The 18642-nt window shown below is 44.8% G+C and overlaps 1 protein-coding gene across 2 annotated transcripts in view; it reads left to right on the plus strand.

Moving 5' to 3' along the window:
• Positions 1-1231: 1231 nt before the first annotated feature.
• The window catches only part of LOC146834941 (uncharacterized), a 72843-nt gene continuing 55432 nt past the window's right edge, over positions 1232-18642 (plus strand). The window contains exon 1 of one of the 2 annotated variants that reach the window (XM_085600153.1): positions 1232-1286. The gene's annotated coding sequence lies outside the window, so the exon portion shown is untranslated. Of the gene's footprint in view, positions 1287-1371; positions 1645-18642 lie in introns of those variants that run through there. The other variant, XM_085600152.1, reaches the window with a different exon arrangement.

The following is an 18642-nucleotide window of genomic DNA, read 5'->3' on the forward strand; positions in this document are numbered from 1 at the left end:
TAAATTTATTGAAACTGCTTATGGAGAATTAGGTAGAGATAGTTTCGGAGCTAGACCAGTAAACCTCTATTAATGGGAGGTCCAGAAAAAGACCAGGCAAAGCAAACACCAGTTTCTTCAAGGAAGAAACTGGACAATATTAAACAGCAAAAGAATAGATCTCAATCCAGGGGCAGGTCGCCTCAGCAGGACCCCCCCCCCCCCCCGCCACCCCCCCAAAAGGAGGTATAACCTTAGGAATAGAGATAACATTAAAAAACCTGCAAACCTGACAGTCATCAGGACACTGATACACGCTCTTCTTGTTCGTTTCAGGGTCATCAAAAAACTCTGAGAAGGACGGACGATCAGAACACAGACAAGAAGCCTGCAGTGCATGTTGTCTTAACGCGCAGATCTTATATAGATTTATAAGAACTACAGGACAACTGTATTACACATTTTTCAGACTGTGGCTTGGGCTAATAATAACACCAGGATTGCCCCCCCCCCCCAGCTCTAAGATTCCATAGGTTTTTCTTCTCTGTCTATGCTTTATTTTGAACACTTGACTCTCTCCATGACTGTAAATCGGCAAGGTGTACCTACATTAGGATTACAAGATAACTCCATGTTCCTGGTGACACAGTACTCCTGGCCTCGGCTTTCATTTAACGGGCTAATTCATTCTGGGAAGTGCTCGGCTTAATTCTCGTCAATTGAACCTGATGAAGTTATGGTCTAGGTTGCAAAGGTTCAAAATATCCAGAGGCGGCGCATGTATCACCGTTTTTAAGAGTGAGACAATAACCCTAATCTAAATTGTGGCCACCTACAGCAAACACTAGCCCAACACCAGTGTTACATACATTCAGAAAAATGCATTGTGTTCAAAGCAAACGAGGGACTGCAGAATCAAGTTTAAGTGTGTCCTAGTTCTCAAGTTTCTAGTGTGCATTTATTTAATCGATGCTGACAGCATACCTTACACGTGGATTTTCTATAATAAATGTAATTCCCAACGTTTTTTTAGCCATGCTGCCTATAGCAGACCTCCCAGCGCCGATGGCTGCCGCCCAGCCCCTCCCTCAGAGTATCAATAAGCAGGCTTCTCCTTAGTTAATGACTGTAATATGAGGCCCCAGCGTTGTGTTACTGTGAAGCGCTGTATGGCGTTTCCGTGACCCTGTTTTACCTCAGCTGTAATTATTTAGCCAGCCTGCACGAACGCCTGGGATAGAACACCGCTGCACCTGCCTGCTGCCTGCTGCCTGCGTCAGTGCGCGCGACGGCGCGAAGCGGCAAAGGTAAGCGGGCTTTTACGGCACCAGGCGCTACGCTGCTGAGGTCTCTTAATTCAGATGTACTTTGTGGTCCGCCTCTTTCGGGATGGCAGGCAGGCTGGAAACCTCAACATATACCCCGGGGGTTGCTTCCTCGTTTAGCTTGTTAGTCTTTCGGTGACTTGAGGCTGATTGTCTTTGCTGTTGCAGATTTTTGCTCTAAAGGGCTGTAGATATATATGTCATACACGAAATGACTTAATATGAGCTACTATGCTTTGAGTCAGATACTATACGATCGTTGTATGATGCAGTATATTTCGCACTGTATGTTCCAGAACGCTGCCTCAAGGCACTTTGGAGACACATCATGTACCCACAGGTAAGGATATCAAATTAACTGGTCAGTGAATGAGTCACGAGGAGGGTGTATGAGGGAAACGGTGCGGTGCATGTGGTTGAAAGGCTAGTGCATCAAACTTCACTTTGCACTGACCCTGGGGACAGTGCTCCCCATTCTCTGATATGGTAGGATTTGGGGTACAATGGGCCCCTCATATCCCTGAACTATTGATAGCTAGGGCCCTGGCCCTGAAAGCGAAGGCAGTAGATCTCGCGGGTATTACATGAGTAGCAGCATCTGCAACGAAGGCCAGTGCTAGGATGTTTTGGTGACCTAGTCTAAGTGTCAGTTGTCCCACTGGGCTCCTAAGCAGGTTAATTTAAAGTTGAAATACTATCTTACCCGACTACATTTATTGCTCTTGCATATTAACGACACTGCTGTGCTATTGCTGTAAAGAGGTACTATGCATGACAGCCCATGCACGCGTAATTCTGTACAGTGATTACTAAGCAAAGGAAAATATAGTTAATGTACATGCCTCTTTTTATCTTATATTTTAAATACAGCTCTCTGCCCAGCCTTGAGTAAGAGTTAATCATGGCCCTAGACTCTACGAGACTCTATCAAAGTCCAATCAAAGTCTACAAACCACACCTACCCCTCTGTCAGTCCATAGCTTGTGCACAGCCATCCTGGCCTGCAAAGGGATGTCCATTGTATCCCTTGTGGCTTGTAGGAGTGTCAGCGTTATCCTGGAGTATGGCATCCTCCATTTATTCTCTAGAGCGACTGATGTGACTGTTGTTGGACCAAAGCACTGAGCGGTGGTATTAGTGGCATGACACACTATGTGATACCGAGTTTCTAAGAAGATGCTCCTCACTGACCACCTTTCGCAAGAACCTGAATACCTGGTTGTTCTAATCTTATCTTATTCTGCTAGCCCCTCCCTGTTGCTAAAGCACTGGGAAACCCTACTTGGGTAGATATGCGCTCTACAAGACTTTAGAATAATAATCCGATAGCGCCCCATCACTGTATGGTTGAAGATCCTTCTTACATGCACAAGGCAGGGCAGACTTCTAGGTTGACATGAATAGACGCTGGTGTATAATGTGTCACCGATGAGTAGGGTTTTCGTGGTGGGAATGCTCGCAACAATATACTAATAGTTGTGGTCTGGCACGTGTTTCTAAGATCGCCCAGTGGTCACATGAGCGCATTGAAGTAAGACACAAAGCTGAGGTCATCCCATACGGATGTGTTACACACAGATGTTACATTATTGCAAAACAAGAAGAAAGCATACACATTCCAGGTGAGACATGTAGGTTGACTTCCACTTCCGGGATTAGAACATTGGGGATTACAGCGCCTGGTTTTCCTTTTGTGAATTTAAAGAACAAGAGACAACATCCACTTCCAATTCTGAGCTCATGCGCTAAGGAAACTCGAGTGGAAAAGGGCGATGTCACCCAGGTAGGATAGCAAAAGTCATGCTATCTGATATGGCTTCCCTCGTGCGGGGTGTGCTGGGTTTTATGGTGCTGAAATGCTACGTAACCGGTGAAATCAGGCCATGTTGATGTCATGGCTCACATGCACGTTCATGAAACGACACCTCCTTACTACTGATGCATGGAAATGGAACCAAAGCCTTGGTAAAAGACACTGTTAACTGAGTGAAGAAAATTAATTTATGATTTATTTTTAAACTTAAAAGACTTCCGTGCAATACTGTACTGAAACTATAATTGAGAGCACCTTTGACCTGAGCTTGACCAGTCACTGGGACCAGGAAAGACCCTGGAATGGGCTGAGGGGCGGTCTTCAGGGTACACTGAGGGAGGAACTGGTACTCAATTTACGAAAGGGACACACCGTAGATTATTTCTCCAGAGTACTGTGGTAGGCCTTTCATTTAGCAATGTATCCTTAGTTTCTCTTTAGAACTCCCTGTAAAAAGGATGACATTATGTCACTAAATAAATGGTTACCCCATTGTTTAAAACTTTTTCCTAGAGGAAGAACCACACCAGGTTATCCTGGCTGATGGCTGGTGTTAACATCTTTTACAGTGCTCGTTTAGCTCCCTGTGCACCAGGGTCAGACTGGAAAAAGGTAAGGGCAAAGATTTTCAGATCGCCTTCCACAGCATGGTGTGTTTTTGTTGAAGCAGAAGAAAAATGATCCTCTGTGTTGTGACAGAGGGGGGAGTAAACATGCATTGTTTGGCCGCATTTTGCAAAAATGTCAAAGTCATAAACAGGACGTTTTGTATTACATTATTTTATTATTTTTTTAGCACAACCTTGAAGCAGAAGCACAATCACTTTAGTTCCTGACGAATGCTGGAACACCTCATCTGAGGGTAAATGGCCGAAACATGTTGACATTCTTTGGTGACACACCCCAGCAGGTTTGATCCTTCCTGCAGTGTTTTCGTTTTAATCCTGACCCAGTGCCGCACAAATAAAGGTGTCTGCATACCCTGTAGCCAGTTTTAACCATCACATTACCTTTCTGCATGCTCTGCTTACCTCACTAACCCCAGCTCATTGAAGCCAGACCACGGACTGAGACAAAAAATTGCAGCGGCATTACGCCAGTTATTTCAAGCTACTTTAACGGACCCACACAACGAGACGCCAAACATTCCTGCACCATCATTCTTCATTACGCCCTGAGGAAGCCCAAGGCCAGATGGCCATATAAGGGGTGAAACACTTGCTGGCTGTCAGTTCTCTCTTTCACTCACTCTCACGGATAGAGTGATAAAATCATTACAAACACTCAAAAAACAAACCATTGCCTTCTGGAATTTTTTCCCACGAAATAAGACAAACTTATTTTGCCCTGACAACCTTGTTGAACTCTGCCTAGATTAGGGGGTTAGGGGTCTTTCCCCCTGTCAAGGGCAAATATCAGAACAAGAATTTCTGCTCAATATACGGCCAGTGAGGGATGGGGTCCTCTTTACCCCTCAAACTCACGAAACTATATATTATACCTCTGTAAACATCTGCTGTGCTCCTCTTTCTCAGTGAGGGAGTTGTAGCCCGCGATGTGACGAGGCATCTCGGTGCGAGGAGGTTCCTGATGATGAAGCATGCCACTGATGGTAGGTGAGGGAAATTGTCGTTTAAAAGGAATATCCCATCTCAGCTAGGTTATTTCGTTACTTGTTTTGTTTTCATTTTTCTCTCTCCGACTCAGATCCAAGTGTTCTGTTGTATTATAAAGTCCCAAACATGCCTACACAGGGTCCAAATCGCACAGTATGTTATCTTGGTTTAGAGTTCAATGTCCAATCTGCTTTTAGTTCCCCGGTGTGCCCAGGCCTCTTCCTGACCAGCACCTTTCTCCTGAAGCAGACAGCATATGAGTTGTTACAAGATTTAGATGCCTAAAACCCGCCATTTTCCCCTGCATGGGTACTTAAAGCTCTTGTCTTCTCTCTAAGGCAGGCCGCCTAGTTGTAGAATACAATGATAATGGATTTTTTTTTAAAATTATATATGACTGATTGCTTGATCATCGTCTCTATCTCCATCCAGCGTCTTTTATCTAGCGGACCTAAAGTTCACTGAGACTACCGTAAGGTGGTTTGCAGAACTTTGCAAAAGACTTACATTTAAATCGGGAACTTAAAACAATCTGAGCTTAGTTCACCCAAAACAATATGTGGAAAAAATGTTTGCAAATAATTGAAAGTCAAACTGTATCAAGCACCAGTCAGGGGTTAAGTCCAATAAACTGAGTACTTGGAAGTCATCATAAATACAAGCTACACACCAGAAATGAGGCAACAAGCACACACCTTTGTACCACCTTACCAAAAAAGTCCCACAAAGCCAATGATGTTGAGGTAAAACACACAGCAAGGGGACCAGGTGAATGCATGAGCGCATGCACACATGAACACAGCTTCAGCCCCAGTTTTCCTGTTACGTCTTTGTAGCCTTAACTACCTTCATTGCTCCTTTGGAAATCTGCAGCCCAGTCTAACTCATGATGCGATGGCGAAGGTCCCTTTGCTTCGATACATACCCACTAGATCCTTATAGTTTTATCTGTAGACTTGTACAACCAGTGAAATGTTTTTTAACTGTTTTTCATGTGCACCCTGCCTCATGTAAAATCATTTCATAAGGTTTCTCATGCCGTATTTTCTCACATTTATTCAATAAAATATTAAATACTGCAGATAAGCTGAAAAATGTAAGTGGTGCACGAGAGAACATGCATTCACAAGAAATATATAGAGAAATACATATGCAGTGTTGCCTTTCAATTTACCACAGTAAATATATGCATTGTAAAGCAAACTAAGTAAGCTAAACACTTCATTCAGGACCACAAAGGGAGAACATTGTTTCAAAAGGATAGTCTAAAAACTGTGTCCTGAGTTTTTTAAATTTTATTTTTTTATTTGCAATCCAATACTTAAGTACATACAAATTCATGTCAAAGATGAGGTATACCTCATATAAAACTCCATATTACTTCCAGAGAGGTTAATACAAATCATGAGACATAAAAACCGGATAAAACCATATGAGCAAAATACAAGGCCCCCAATATATATATATATAAATAATTTCAAAAATAATCCTTCATATCATTGATCACAGGCCCCCGGAATAATAACCCTACTTTCCGTTTCCGTGTCCCCTTGAGAGCATATAAACTATATTCCAGATTAAAGATGACGTAGAATCTAGCTCTCCAGATTTAAAATGTAGGGGTTTCCTTTTGCAACCACATGGAGCCACCAAGACTGCTATTAAAATCAAATATCAGAATTCAAAAGATGGATGTCCCTTGGTCACGTCATCCCCTATACCCATCAACATAGTGGGCGGTGTGATATTTATTTAAACTACAGTGATTTCCGAGAGAAACTTTTCTATATGGCCCAAGAACTCAACTTACCTCCTGCACACATAAAAAATGTGTACAATATCGGCTGAGTCTGCACCACACCGAAAACATTTTCCGTCATTAAGTCCCCCCCTATTTCAACATTTTCGCAGGGGTGTGATATAAAGTAAATATAGTTTTAAAGGGCTGTGTTCTTAGGTTAGCTGATATTAAAGTTCTCCTTGCCATATCAATTGATTGTTCTATGTGTATATCTTGACATCTCAATCAGTTCCTCCATCTTGTATTTTGTATTTTGGACCTCTAGATCATCTCTCTGTGTGTCTAATAAACAACTGTATATCCCACCAATCCGTTGTTAACGTCTGATGGCCGCGACTAACACGTATGGCTCAATCATCCTTTGGTTTTTCTTCAAGAAGTCCCTCATCTGAACAAATTAAAAAAATTCTGTTTTAGGGAGTTTGTATTTATCAGCTACTATCAGGAAGGAGAGCAAATCTCCGTCCTTATATAGGTTGCCTATGCATGTAATTCTTTATCTTTCCATGTATGAGCCACCCTATCGGGGAACACAGCAGGTAGTAAACTGGGTGTATTTATAGGTGTATAATAACAGACCCCCTCGATTTGTAGCTTTCTCCGTACTGTTCTCCATACCTTATAAAGCAGCTATTACCACCTTAAAATGAGCTCTTTTATAGTAATTAAACTCCAGTATTCTAAATAGGCAATTCCTTACATTCGCCCCGAGTAAGATCTGATATATAGATGGGTGCTCTACAGGGTTAACAATATCCTCCCCAGTGTGCACTATCCGGATGTTTTGTAGGATACATGCATAATAATAAAATATAAAATCTGGTACAGCCCACCCGCCCTTCTCTCGGGGTAGTGACATAAAATGCATTGCTCTCTGCGGTTTCCCTTGAGCCAATAAGAATCTAGTACAACATGATTGTAGTTGCTGTGACTGTCCCCTAGATAGTTCCAATCGCACGGATCTGAAAAAATATAAAAGATTAGGTAAAATTTCCATTTTTAGTACGTTACACCTCCCCACCATTGTGAGGTGAAGGTATTCCATTCTATCTAGTTGGCTCTTTACACTTGTGAGAATGGAGTTCTAGTTAATTTCTACTAATTTGTTTAAGCATGGTCTAATCCTAATCCCCCAGATAAACTACTTCATTACTCACCCTAGGATCTCGGATACAGGTCTGATTAGTGCATAGGATTTGTGTCTTGGATGCATTGAGTTTATACCTGGATTCAGATCCAAACTTATGTACCATTTGTTCTGTATCGGGTATTGCTACCCCCGCTCAGCTGTTACGACCGCAATGTCATCTGCATATGCTAGCACTCGGAGCTGCTCCTGTCCACAGCCTACTGATTTAATTCTTAGGTTCCTTTCTAACATAGTTAAAAACGGGTTTATATATAATGCAAATAGGAGTGGGGAGCACGGGCAACCCTGCCTCGTACCTCTTGATATATATACTGGTTCCAATTTTAAGCCATTAATACAAATTCAAGCTTTGGGGGTCTTATACACAGCTTGAATTGCTTGGATAAACCCAGGACCAAATCGCATGGAGCGTAGTATCCCCCATAAAAAGTTCCATGAGACGCGGTCAAATGTCTTCTAGGCGTCTAACAAAACCAGGCCTAGGGTGGTGCCCTGTACATTAGCTGTATCCAACAACGCTACCACCCTATTAATATGGTTCACAGTGCCCCTGTTGGGTATAAACCCATGCTGTCTCAATGATACAAGTGACTTTTGCCAGACGGGAAGCTAAGATTTTAGTATCGATCTTCCCGTCGGCGTTTACCAAGGAGATGGGTCGATAGGACCCTGGGAGCTCTGCTAGTTTATCTTTTTTTCTAAAAACTACAATGATTGCTTCTTCCCATGATGGGGGAACTACACCACCCTGTGCTTGTTGCAGGGTGGTCAATAGCTCCGATTTTAACTCCTGGAAGAAGGTTCTATAAACCTCCAGAGGCAATTTGTCTGGGCCCGCCGCTTTAGCATTACTCAAGTTGTTTATTGCCTCTTCTAGTTCTTCCATGTTATTAGGATTATCAAGGGTAGCTGCTTCTGCCCGGCCCAGCTTTTCACAGTCTATGCCCTTGAGAAACGTCTCAACCCCCTCCTCCTCGTGGCTGTCTTCTGTGTGTATAGAGTTTTTTAAAAAGTATAAAATGCTTCCAGTATCTCTTGCGGGGTTTCTGCTAGTTTATCCTGTATATCCTTCTTTGGAGCAAAGTCTTTGCGCCAAGCATCGTCCAGTGGCTTCGCCAAACTCATATCTTTCTTCCTTGAACAAATTATACTTGATAGCAATCTCTTTGCGCCAGTATAGATTAATCTTAACTTTGCAGCAGGCCACCTCTGATTGTAAAGGGATAACATCCCCTCCCTTCAGTATCACTCGCATCAGTTCTTCTTCCACTAGCCTGAGTTTCCCATATGGATCTTGAATCTCAACTCTCTGTTGTTTCTGTCTGTGAAACCCATAACTCAGAACCTCTCCCCTAAATCCTGCCTTTAAGGTGTCCCAGACATAGGCCTATGAGGTCGATTTGTGGTTAACTTCCAGAAACTACCAGATTCAACCATTCATATGATTTATAAAGTTAGAGTCTTTTAAGAGTTTCCGGTCAAACGAGACGGACCTCCGTTATTATTGCTGCTAACGGGGATGTCTATCACTAATGGGCCATGGTCTGAAGTAATTCTTGGATAGACATGTATTCTAGCGCCCGGTAACAATCCTGATGGCACTTAGAAATAATCCAACCGGACCAGTTTATTATGAGGATAGGAGTAAAACGTGAAGCCTGGGTCTGAACTCTGTAATGTAGACCATGCATCCCTCAGACCATGATCCTCCACCAAATACTGTAATGCCTTAAAGACTTTAGATTTCCTGCCTTTATAGCACTTCCACCCCTTCTGAAGATCTTGACCACCTAAATGAATATTGAGATCCCCGCAGAGTGGGCCATGATGCCAGTTCTAGGTTAAGGCCCTCCAGCACTGCAGCTTGGTTGAGATTGGACCCATAGGCACAACGCAGAGTGAATGTAAATGCCCCCCTGGAACATTCAATAACCACCCAACGACCCTGATTGTCCACCAATGTCCTACCAGTACCTTGTATCCCATTCTTAGCTAAGATGGCTACCCCTCGATTCGTGGTGGACTGTTGTATACAGGCCAATAATGTATACCCAATCTCATTAAAGCCCCTCCGCTTGTTCCATGGTATGTGAGTTTCTTGAAGGCATACCAAGTCGGGTTGTATCACCTGCACTTCAGCTGCAACCCGTTGCCATTTCGCAATATTATTTAGCCCACATACATTAAATGAACATAAGCGCAGACTGGCTTGTACCCTTTTATCCCCCATCATAGACAATTGTATTTCTCCAGTTTATAGCCTTATCTCCTGATTTCATATATCTCCATGTCCTAATCTTCAATTTGCTATGGACTGCATTTAGTTTAATATCCCCCTCCCTCTCTCCCAGCTACCCCCACCCCACCCCCTCCTCTACCCATATCAAAGTCAGTGACCTGATTTCAGGCCACTCCCCTCCCATCCTGTAATTAGGCTTTAGGACTAATTGTCCCGGTGATGGAGAGCTAACCTCTCCCAGAGGCTCCCCCTCGCATATCTAGCTTATTTAGATAACACACATATACCAAAAATTCATAATAACCAGAAATAATACTAGATGTATACAGCCAGACTGAGATAAAAACTTTGTATCTCCTATCGCTTTGTTAGATCCATACCGTTATGTTCCCCCAAACCACAAGAAAAAAGAGAAAAAGGGGGAAAAATAAACAGCCCACCGAAGCGAAATACCATAATCTAAATATGAGATCTAGCACTAATCCCCCCCAAAGAAACATGTGTCTCTTCTTGAATCCTATGTAATGGATTGCAAGTATTCCTTGGCTTTGACTTCTGAGGTGAAGAACCGAGTCTGTTCTTTATATATGACCTTCAATGTGGCCGGATTCAGTAGAAACACTTGGGCACTTTTGCTCTGAAATATAGTGATGAGCTGTCTGAGCTGCCACAGTTTTTCCACCGTCTGGTGGCAAAAATCAGGCCTTACGAAAAATTCTGATCCCTTCCCCTTTCTCCTTTTATAGGGACGTGCCAGCTCATAGACTGCTTGACGGGCTAGAAAATTGTTGACAGAAATCAAAATTGCTCTAGGTCTAGTGACATCCTGCCCTGGCCTTGCTCGCTTTGTAAATGAGAATCTGTGGGCTCTCTGTATTTCTTGATTCCAATCCCACTGTGATAGTTCAGGAAATGCTTCTGAAAACAGATATATGACAAATTTTCTTGTATCTTGTCCTTCCATGCCTTCTGCACCCCCAAAATTCTTAAATTGTTGCGCTGGAGGCGATTTTCGAAATCCGAGAGCTTCCATAATGTGTCCTCCTTTGATGCCTGTATTGATTCCCTTATTGTTTTTTGAGCTGTCAGTTCATCTTCCAGTTTAGATATCCGTGTCTCTGCCTACGTAATTCTCTCGGCAATCTCGGAACAGGATTTAGGGGATGCGATCCGTCAGGGTATGTGCCCTGCCTTGAGCTGCCTTCGGAGGCATCGCTGCGGAGCAGCTGGAACGGCTAGCTCCGCCCCCAACACTGTAGCTGCCTCGCGTTGCAGGCCGAGGCAAAATGAGCAACCAGCTCAAGCCGAGGATTCACCGTGCTGTGGCCCGAATGATCGTTACCAACAAAAGCATGTCCTTTCGTGTACACGGGCTGTGTCAGAAGGCGTTACGGCATGTTCAGATTGCCACGGGGAGAGAAAGATCCTGGGAGCGCTGGCCGATCGGCCAATGTGTGGCCGCCATCTTGCCTTGAGTTTTTTTTCTTATGATAAATAGAAAGTGTGAAATTAAGAATGTTCTGTTAGCAAAAGAGTCGAAATGTGTGAGGGACTTTAGAGGTGGGGGGGCAGAACATTTTTGCAAAAAAGTGGTGTTCATTTTTAGGTCACAGCCTCCCAGAAAGCACAGCTGTCTGGTTTGTTAAAGAAATCTTGGAGACATTCAGGAAGTTGACCTAGGAATGCATTCCACTGGTTGCTTATCATTGGCTTTGTGGTTTGTAACTCACATTTTCTGGCTTTCTATTTCCTGGCTTTATTTCTTTAGGCAGCCCTGCCCGAGTTCGTTGCCCAAACCTTGTTGACAGTGTTTGTGTGTTTATTTATTAACTGTACAAATAATTAAAATCATTACAGTAAAAGCAATCGACCTATTACAGCTAAAACAATGATAAAACTTCAGTTTGTAGTAAAAATAAAAAAATTAAAAAAAGTTTTTGATAAAAGGGGTTTGCAGCCCCTCCCCAGTTCCACCACGATCAGCCTTCCCCAGGGTTTGTGATCATGGACGTGTGGCCTTATTCACAATCCAGAATCCCACTCTGTCCTGTGAAAATGGGTAGCAATGCAAAGCTGTGACTCCTTCCCCTTGACCTCTAGTCAGTTATCCTATAAGGCGCTATCTTAGAGGGGGTACTGGAAGCGCGAAAAAGCGTCAGTGCTCAATAGTGCCTCCTCAACTCTCATCCGCTGTATTTATAGTGCTCTTCTCCGGAGTTTTATTGCGTTCGTTAGCCGCTTTTAAGGCAGTCCTGCTGTGGTGGATACATTTCCCCAGTCTTGCTAGGGTCGTCGTGCTGGAATTAGAAAAGCACATGGCTGATGCTTCACTGCAAGATTTTATTCCATTGGTGGTACAAATCCGGCGCAGTAGTCGCCGACGTTCGTCAAAGTGATTGGGGCAAGAGCATAAGAGGTGCAGCCACGATTCCCTCTTGCAGGGGCTCAGTCTAAAGTTTGTGGCTTCCCCCCCTTTGGGCCCATGCAGGGTTGAAATCCGCAATTAATCTCATAGACAGAATTTTACTTCGGGCCAATGGAGCGAGAGCTTCGCTTAGGTAAGGCTGAGCTTTGCCTGCCGTATAAGCAGGGACATCTTAAGGATTTTGGGGGCCCCGGGCCAAACATATTTTGGGGGCCCCTGTTCGGAACAGCTTTGAATTTATGATCCAATTTGAGCCCCTGTTTCCCACGCCGTTTCCGCCTCCTCAGCTGCGTTAGCGATCCAGTTTGCATCATAGACATTAGCCTATATATTCCCCATGTAAACGGAGGCGCGCAGCTGACAGCAGTAGGATTTAGTGTTTCCTGCCCTGCTACTAGGTTTTTAATACTTTTTACATTGTATATGTGTGGCTGAATTACTCTGTGCTTTTTAACAATTTCTCCTACCTACGCGCACTTGCACTTTACTTGATTCTGCTTGCCTACACCTCCTTAGCTGCTCCGATTCGCATCTCGCTTTTCCTCCAGTCCTGGTCCGCAGCGGCTAATAAGCCGATTTTGCGGAGGGCTGGGGCTTTTATTGGGCTCCTCACTTCTGCCCATGCAGTTTCCGCTTCCTCAGCTGCGTTAGCGATCCAGTTTGCATCATAGGCATTAGCCTGTATATTCCGATACAAACGGATGTGCGCAGCTGACAGTGGTAGGATTTTGTATTTCCTGCCCTGCTACTAGGTTTTTAACATTTTTTAAATTGTATATGCTTTTTAACAGTTTCTCCTACCTACGCGCACTTGCACTTTACTTGATTCTGCTTGCCTACACCTCCTTAGCTGCTCCGATTTGCATCTCGCTTTTCCTCCAGTCCTGGTTCGCTTCGGCTGACACGCCGATTGTGCGGAGGGCTGGGGCTACTATCGGGCTCCTCACTTCCGCCCACACAGTTTATGCTTTCTCAGCTGCGTTAGCGATCCAGTTTGCATCATAGGCATTAGCCTATATATTCCCGATGCAAACGGACGTGCACAGTGGGCGTGCCGCTAGCGCGCCAAAGGCAAGCCCGTCTGCACCCGTCAGCGTCCGGCACCGGCCGTGCTGCCAAGTTCCCCTCCGGTGCGTTTCTTCCACTATATTACAATAGGGAAAAACTGCTAAGCCTTAGACAGCTACCATTATGTCAGTGTACAGCGACTGATCCGAGCTTGGAGGTAGACTTTCGGTTCAATAAGTGCAACTGGTCTCTCCTCCAACCCAGGAAACTCGCACCCAAGATCCTCCCACGCAACAATAAGTGTAAAAACAATAAGAAAACAGAGGACTTAAAGGCCACCCTTTTAAATTGTCGCTCTATGCAAAAGCATGAACCACACATTTATGACCTACTTTTAGACGAACAGCCTGATCTGTTATTTTTCACTGAGAGCTGGCTGTCTGAAGCCTCCAACCCTTCTATCACCTCGGCCATTCCTACGGGTTTTGAAATCCTTAAGAGGGACCGACCGAGTGGTAAGGTGGGCAGTGTCACCATAATTTACAATCAAAAACTAGACTGCTCTCCCATCCTGATGGCAAACATCGCGGGCGCAGAGTCCCTAGGCTTCCGCTGTACCTCATCCCCCCATCATAGCATAGCTGGTTTTCTGATTTACAGACCTCCCGGTGCAATTGGAAATTGTATTACTACACTTAATACAGGTAACACTTCCCTGGCCTTAAAATACAACAACTGCCTTTTTCTGGGAGATTTCAATATACATATGGACAATGGAAAAGACCCTCAATTTCCTTGTCGGAGACGCTGCAGGCCTGCAACATGTTTCCATCTATTTCTTCGGCCTCCCATGAGAAGGGCCATACCCTAGACCAAATCTATCTCAACTTTGACATATCAGTAAGCCTACCTCTTCCCATCACCTGGTCTGACCACCTCCTATTAAACTTTGTCATTTCCAACTCTGCCACAGCCCCTCGGGCTAACGCAGGGCAGAGGGTCCCTAATTACAGGACGTTCCATAAAATATCCATCCCGATGTTAGCAGACAGCCTCGGTCGTTCCTCACCGGAACTGTCTGGCTGCCCTGACTCGGACGCCCTCTCAATAGATTCATAGCTCCGAACAAACATTGGTGCAGCGGTACCGGTTGTTTCCTCCTCCTCATAGAGGTTGGCCCCACCAACTCCATGGTTTAACGATTCCCTCAGATCTAGCAAAAGAAATTGTAGAAAAACGGTATTGGCGTAAATCCTATCTACCGGAGGACATGGAGGTGTATAAAGACACCTTAAAAGCTCATTACATTCTCATGAAGGCAGCCAAGAAAAACTTCTTTCAAACCAAGATAGAAAATGCCCAAAATAAGAGTAAGGAAATCTTTAGCATAGTTAAATCCTTTGCCGCCCTAAAAGCCGGCACAAAAGAAGGGCCATGCAAGGAAGAATGGTCTAAGCAAATAGCTCAATTCTTCCGCAAAAAAAACTCTGTGATCCAACAAGCCTTCATGAACATCTCAGAGGAAGAACTGATCTTCTACCTTAGTTCTAATGGCACATTTCAACTCTTGGATCATCCATCTTTACTAGCTTTCCCTGAGTTTCAGCTTGAAAAGTCACTGACCCTTCTCCAAAGCATTAAGGGCCTCATGTAGGTAGCGAAATACCGGTCGGTAACGGCCGATTTTCGGTAAATATGCCGTTACCGACCGGTATACAGACAAGTGAGATGTAGGAGTCCAAAAACCACTTTTCGGTAAATATGAGGCGGTAAATACCGATTCATATTTACCGAATACATTATTAACGAATCGGTAAATATGAAGTGGTAAACATGAAGTGGTAAAAATTTAAAATGACATGTAGGAGCAGTCGGTAATTAAGAAATCCAGGAAAATCGGTAAATAAGAGTCGGTAATTAACACGGATGGAAAGCAGGTGGTAACCATCAACAATGCACATAAGCAATCCCAAAATGCAACTGCGTGGACAACATGGCCGCCATGTACGTCATTGCAAGGCGCCTACGTCTACAGGCAGCAGGACTGAGGGTGTGGCGACGGGAGGAACAAATCTACAGACAGCGCATCACACTATTCCAGCTGACTGATGCAGAGATACATGAGAGGTACAGGCTACACCCCGAAACCATCATGGACTTAATCAGGGACCTTCACCCACTCCTGGACCAGCCAATAAGAAGGGCGCACGCCATACCCCCACATGTGCAGGTGCTCTGCAGCCTACATCTGTTGGCATCCGGCAGTTATCAGGTGGTGATAGCTGCGGTGGGTGGTGTATCCCAGAGTTGCCTGTCCCGTTCCTTCAGGAATTCATTCCCCCATTACATTGGCTGCATTGATGGGACACACATCCCACTCTGTCCACCAGCTGACACAGAGCACATCTACAGGATCAGGAAGTCCACCCACTCCATCAATGTGCATACCGAATGGAATGTTATTGTGAAAGGTCCCGTGGGTGGCAGAACCAAAAGGTGCGCGTATGCTATTTACAACGAGGTCTGCAAGTTGTCGCACAGTGAGGCGGCCTCCAGACTGAGAGCCATTGACCAAGCGAACATGGAGAAGGCCTAAGCCGTTATAGATATTAGCACTAGCACTCTCACTCCTAGGATTCATGCATGAGACAATGGGCACATGCAAGTACACGGCGCATGCAATGTACAAGCCCCGATTTCGGCGTGCGTCCTACGAGGTATCCCAGTGCCTGTGATTACACCTTCTTTCACTGTGCTTGCAAACGGTATTCATTTAAATATGATAAATGATGTTTGCTGCGGGATGTGAGTGGTAATCCCGTACATAACTGTCTCGCATGAAGTTGTCTGCTGCAATACTGTTCTCATTCCACCCCCGCATGGGCGGCGGGATGTTTCCATCTGACCTTCGATTCCAACCTTGAAAGCAGAGTCCAACTAGTTGAGCAGAATAGAGCGCCATTGTCCCACAAACAGGTGCCTTTGACTTCCCTCGTGAAATATTTGTCCTTCACGTTGCTACTACGCGCACTGAGGAACAGGCGCTTCTGAATACTGACCTCCCCCTGCATTTCGGCTCTTTGATCCAATGTATTATCAATGCCTCGTCCACGACCGGCCTGGCTCAATTTGTGTGAACATGTGGGGCTCGGGTCTCGTGACCTCCTTCCACACTATTATTTGTGTTATTTCGGCATTTCACATTCACTGTTCCCGAGCATCTTTGGAGGTGTTCCGCTGCATCTGGCGCTGGTGGAAGGTGTGCTGCTTTTACTTTTCATACTACGGAATGGCTGCTCCTTCTGTGCCACACGAGCGCCTGTCCCGTCTGCATCTTCTTCGTGATAGGATGCTTGACTTCTATGGTACTTTGCCATTGGCGACTTTGAGCCTGGCTTATGGATTATCCTTCAGGTATTCCTACTTCACCTGCGTACAACCTGTATTGCACTGCCTGGATTGTCCCTTTGAATGGCCTCTGGATTTGTGCTTTCCAACATGCTGTCTCCGGTGCCGGATTTCGATCGACTGATGCGGCCCTTAGTGTCTCACGAGTTGTCCTGTTATGGTGTCCGGATCATGGAGTGTGGAGCGGCGCTTGGTATCCTGGGTAATTGGGACATCTCAGCGGCAGCCTACGACTTCTTGTCCATGAGCTATTTGGAGGAACATTCCGGGTGCCCTCAGATTGTGCTAGAGGCTCCGTTGGTTGGAGAACACGTATGTTCCTTTTCTTTACTCAATTGGATGGCTGAGACTTTTAGTGGCCCTGAAAACGATTGGCTGTTGGAAGCCGTGGCCACATATGCTGCCTATACATTCATGGATTGACTGGATAGTCGTCCATTGCGCCTGTGCTACTGGACAGCACCCTGGCGCGACATTCATTTCTTTTATTTCTCGTTTTTCTCTTCCTGATGGTCTGCTTGAGTTGTTTACTATATATGCATTGTGTTTTTTACAATTGTATGCTGCAATTAATTGGACTGTAGGACTTTGGCGCTGCATTGGTTATGCCCTGTCCTGCTCTGACCAAACTGAACTCTGCTTTCCCTCTTTTCTTGCCTATTACATATTGCTTCGCTCAAGGGGGCGTGTAGTGAGTTCTCCCTGCATACGAACATGCATTGTTCAGTTGGCATGACCGCGTTGAATGTTATGTAGCCATATTTGTGTCTTTGCACACGACACTGCGTTTACATGTTCTTTCTTGAATAAACTGATGACTCGAAAATTCCTTCAGACGAGTGCATTATGTTGTTCCCATCCCAAGCACTGCGCAGCGACCTTGGTCTGTACATGCTGTGACACACAGTCTGGAATTTTACACAATGCATGTTTTCCACTCTGGGTTGTTCGACCCACGATTTAGCCATGGCACACGCGCAGCTGCACATACCTGAAAGTTGGTGCTTTTAATATCACAGACATCATGTTTATTGTTCAGACCGAAGGCGAGCCTTCCTGCGAGGAGACTCCTGATGCTCCTGTGATGTGATTTCACTGAGCTGATCTTTGAGGTATGGGGTCCCCTATTCAAGCCTGAGAGACCTTCTATGATGGCATGATTGTGAGATTGGCTACTTGGTTAAGGGTAGGTGGTAGTATCCTCGGTATTTTCCGAATCGCTAAATACCACCTCGGTATTTACCGAATCGGTGGATTCCACCTCGGTATTTACCGAATCGGTGGCTTCCACCTCGGTATTTACCGATTCGGTGTATTCCGATTCGTAATTACCGAATGTTACCGAATCGGTAACTGTTACCGAATTTTTACCTACATATAACTTACCGATTCTATTTTACCGATTCGGTACGGCTCGGTATTTACGAACCGGTAAAATTTATTTACCTACATGAGGCCCTAAGTCTGGCTCTCCTACCGACCCATGTCTAACGAATATCCTGAACCTATTAGCTCCCACCAAATAACCCCACGGTAAACCAGCTCTTTAATGCTTCCCTCTCCGCAGGCAACATGCAGAAATTATGGAAGAATGCTAAGATTCTTTCAATGATAAAAAAAAAGGCCAAACCAACGGACCCTGCCAACTGCAGGCCAATCTCCCTTCTTCCGGCCCTCTCCAAAGTATTAGAGAAGCATGTAAACCAGGCCCTCTAAAAACACATTGAGGATGGGAAGCTCCTTCATGAATCTCATTCCGGTTTTAGGGCTAACTACAGTACGGAGTCCACTCTGCTGGAAGTGACTGAATTTCTCAAGGGTAAGCTGGACCAAGGAGGCAAGGCTGTTCTGATACTGCTCTATCTGTCAGCGGCCTTC

Source organism: Triturus cristatus, chromosome 4_2 (genome assembly GCF_964204655.1).
Source record: "Triturus cristatus chromosome 4_2, aTriCri1.1, whole genome shotgun sequence".
NCBI lineage: Eukaryota > Metazoa > Chordata > Amphibia > Caudata > Salamandridae > Triturus > Triturus cristatus.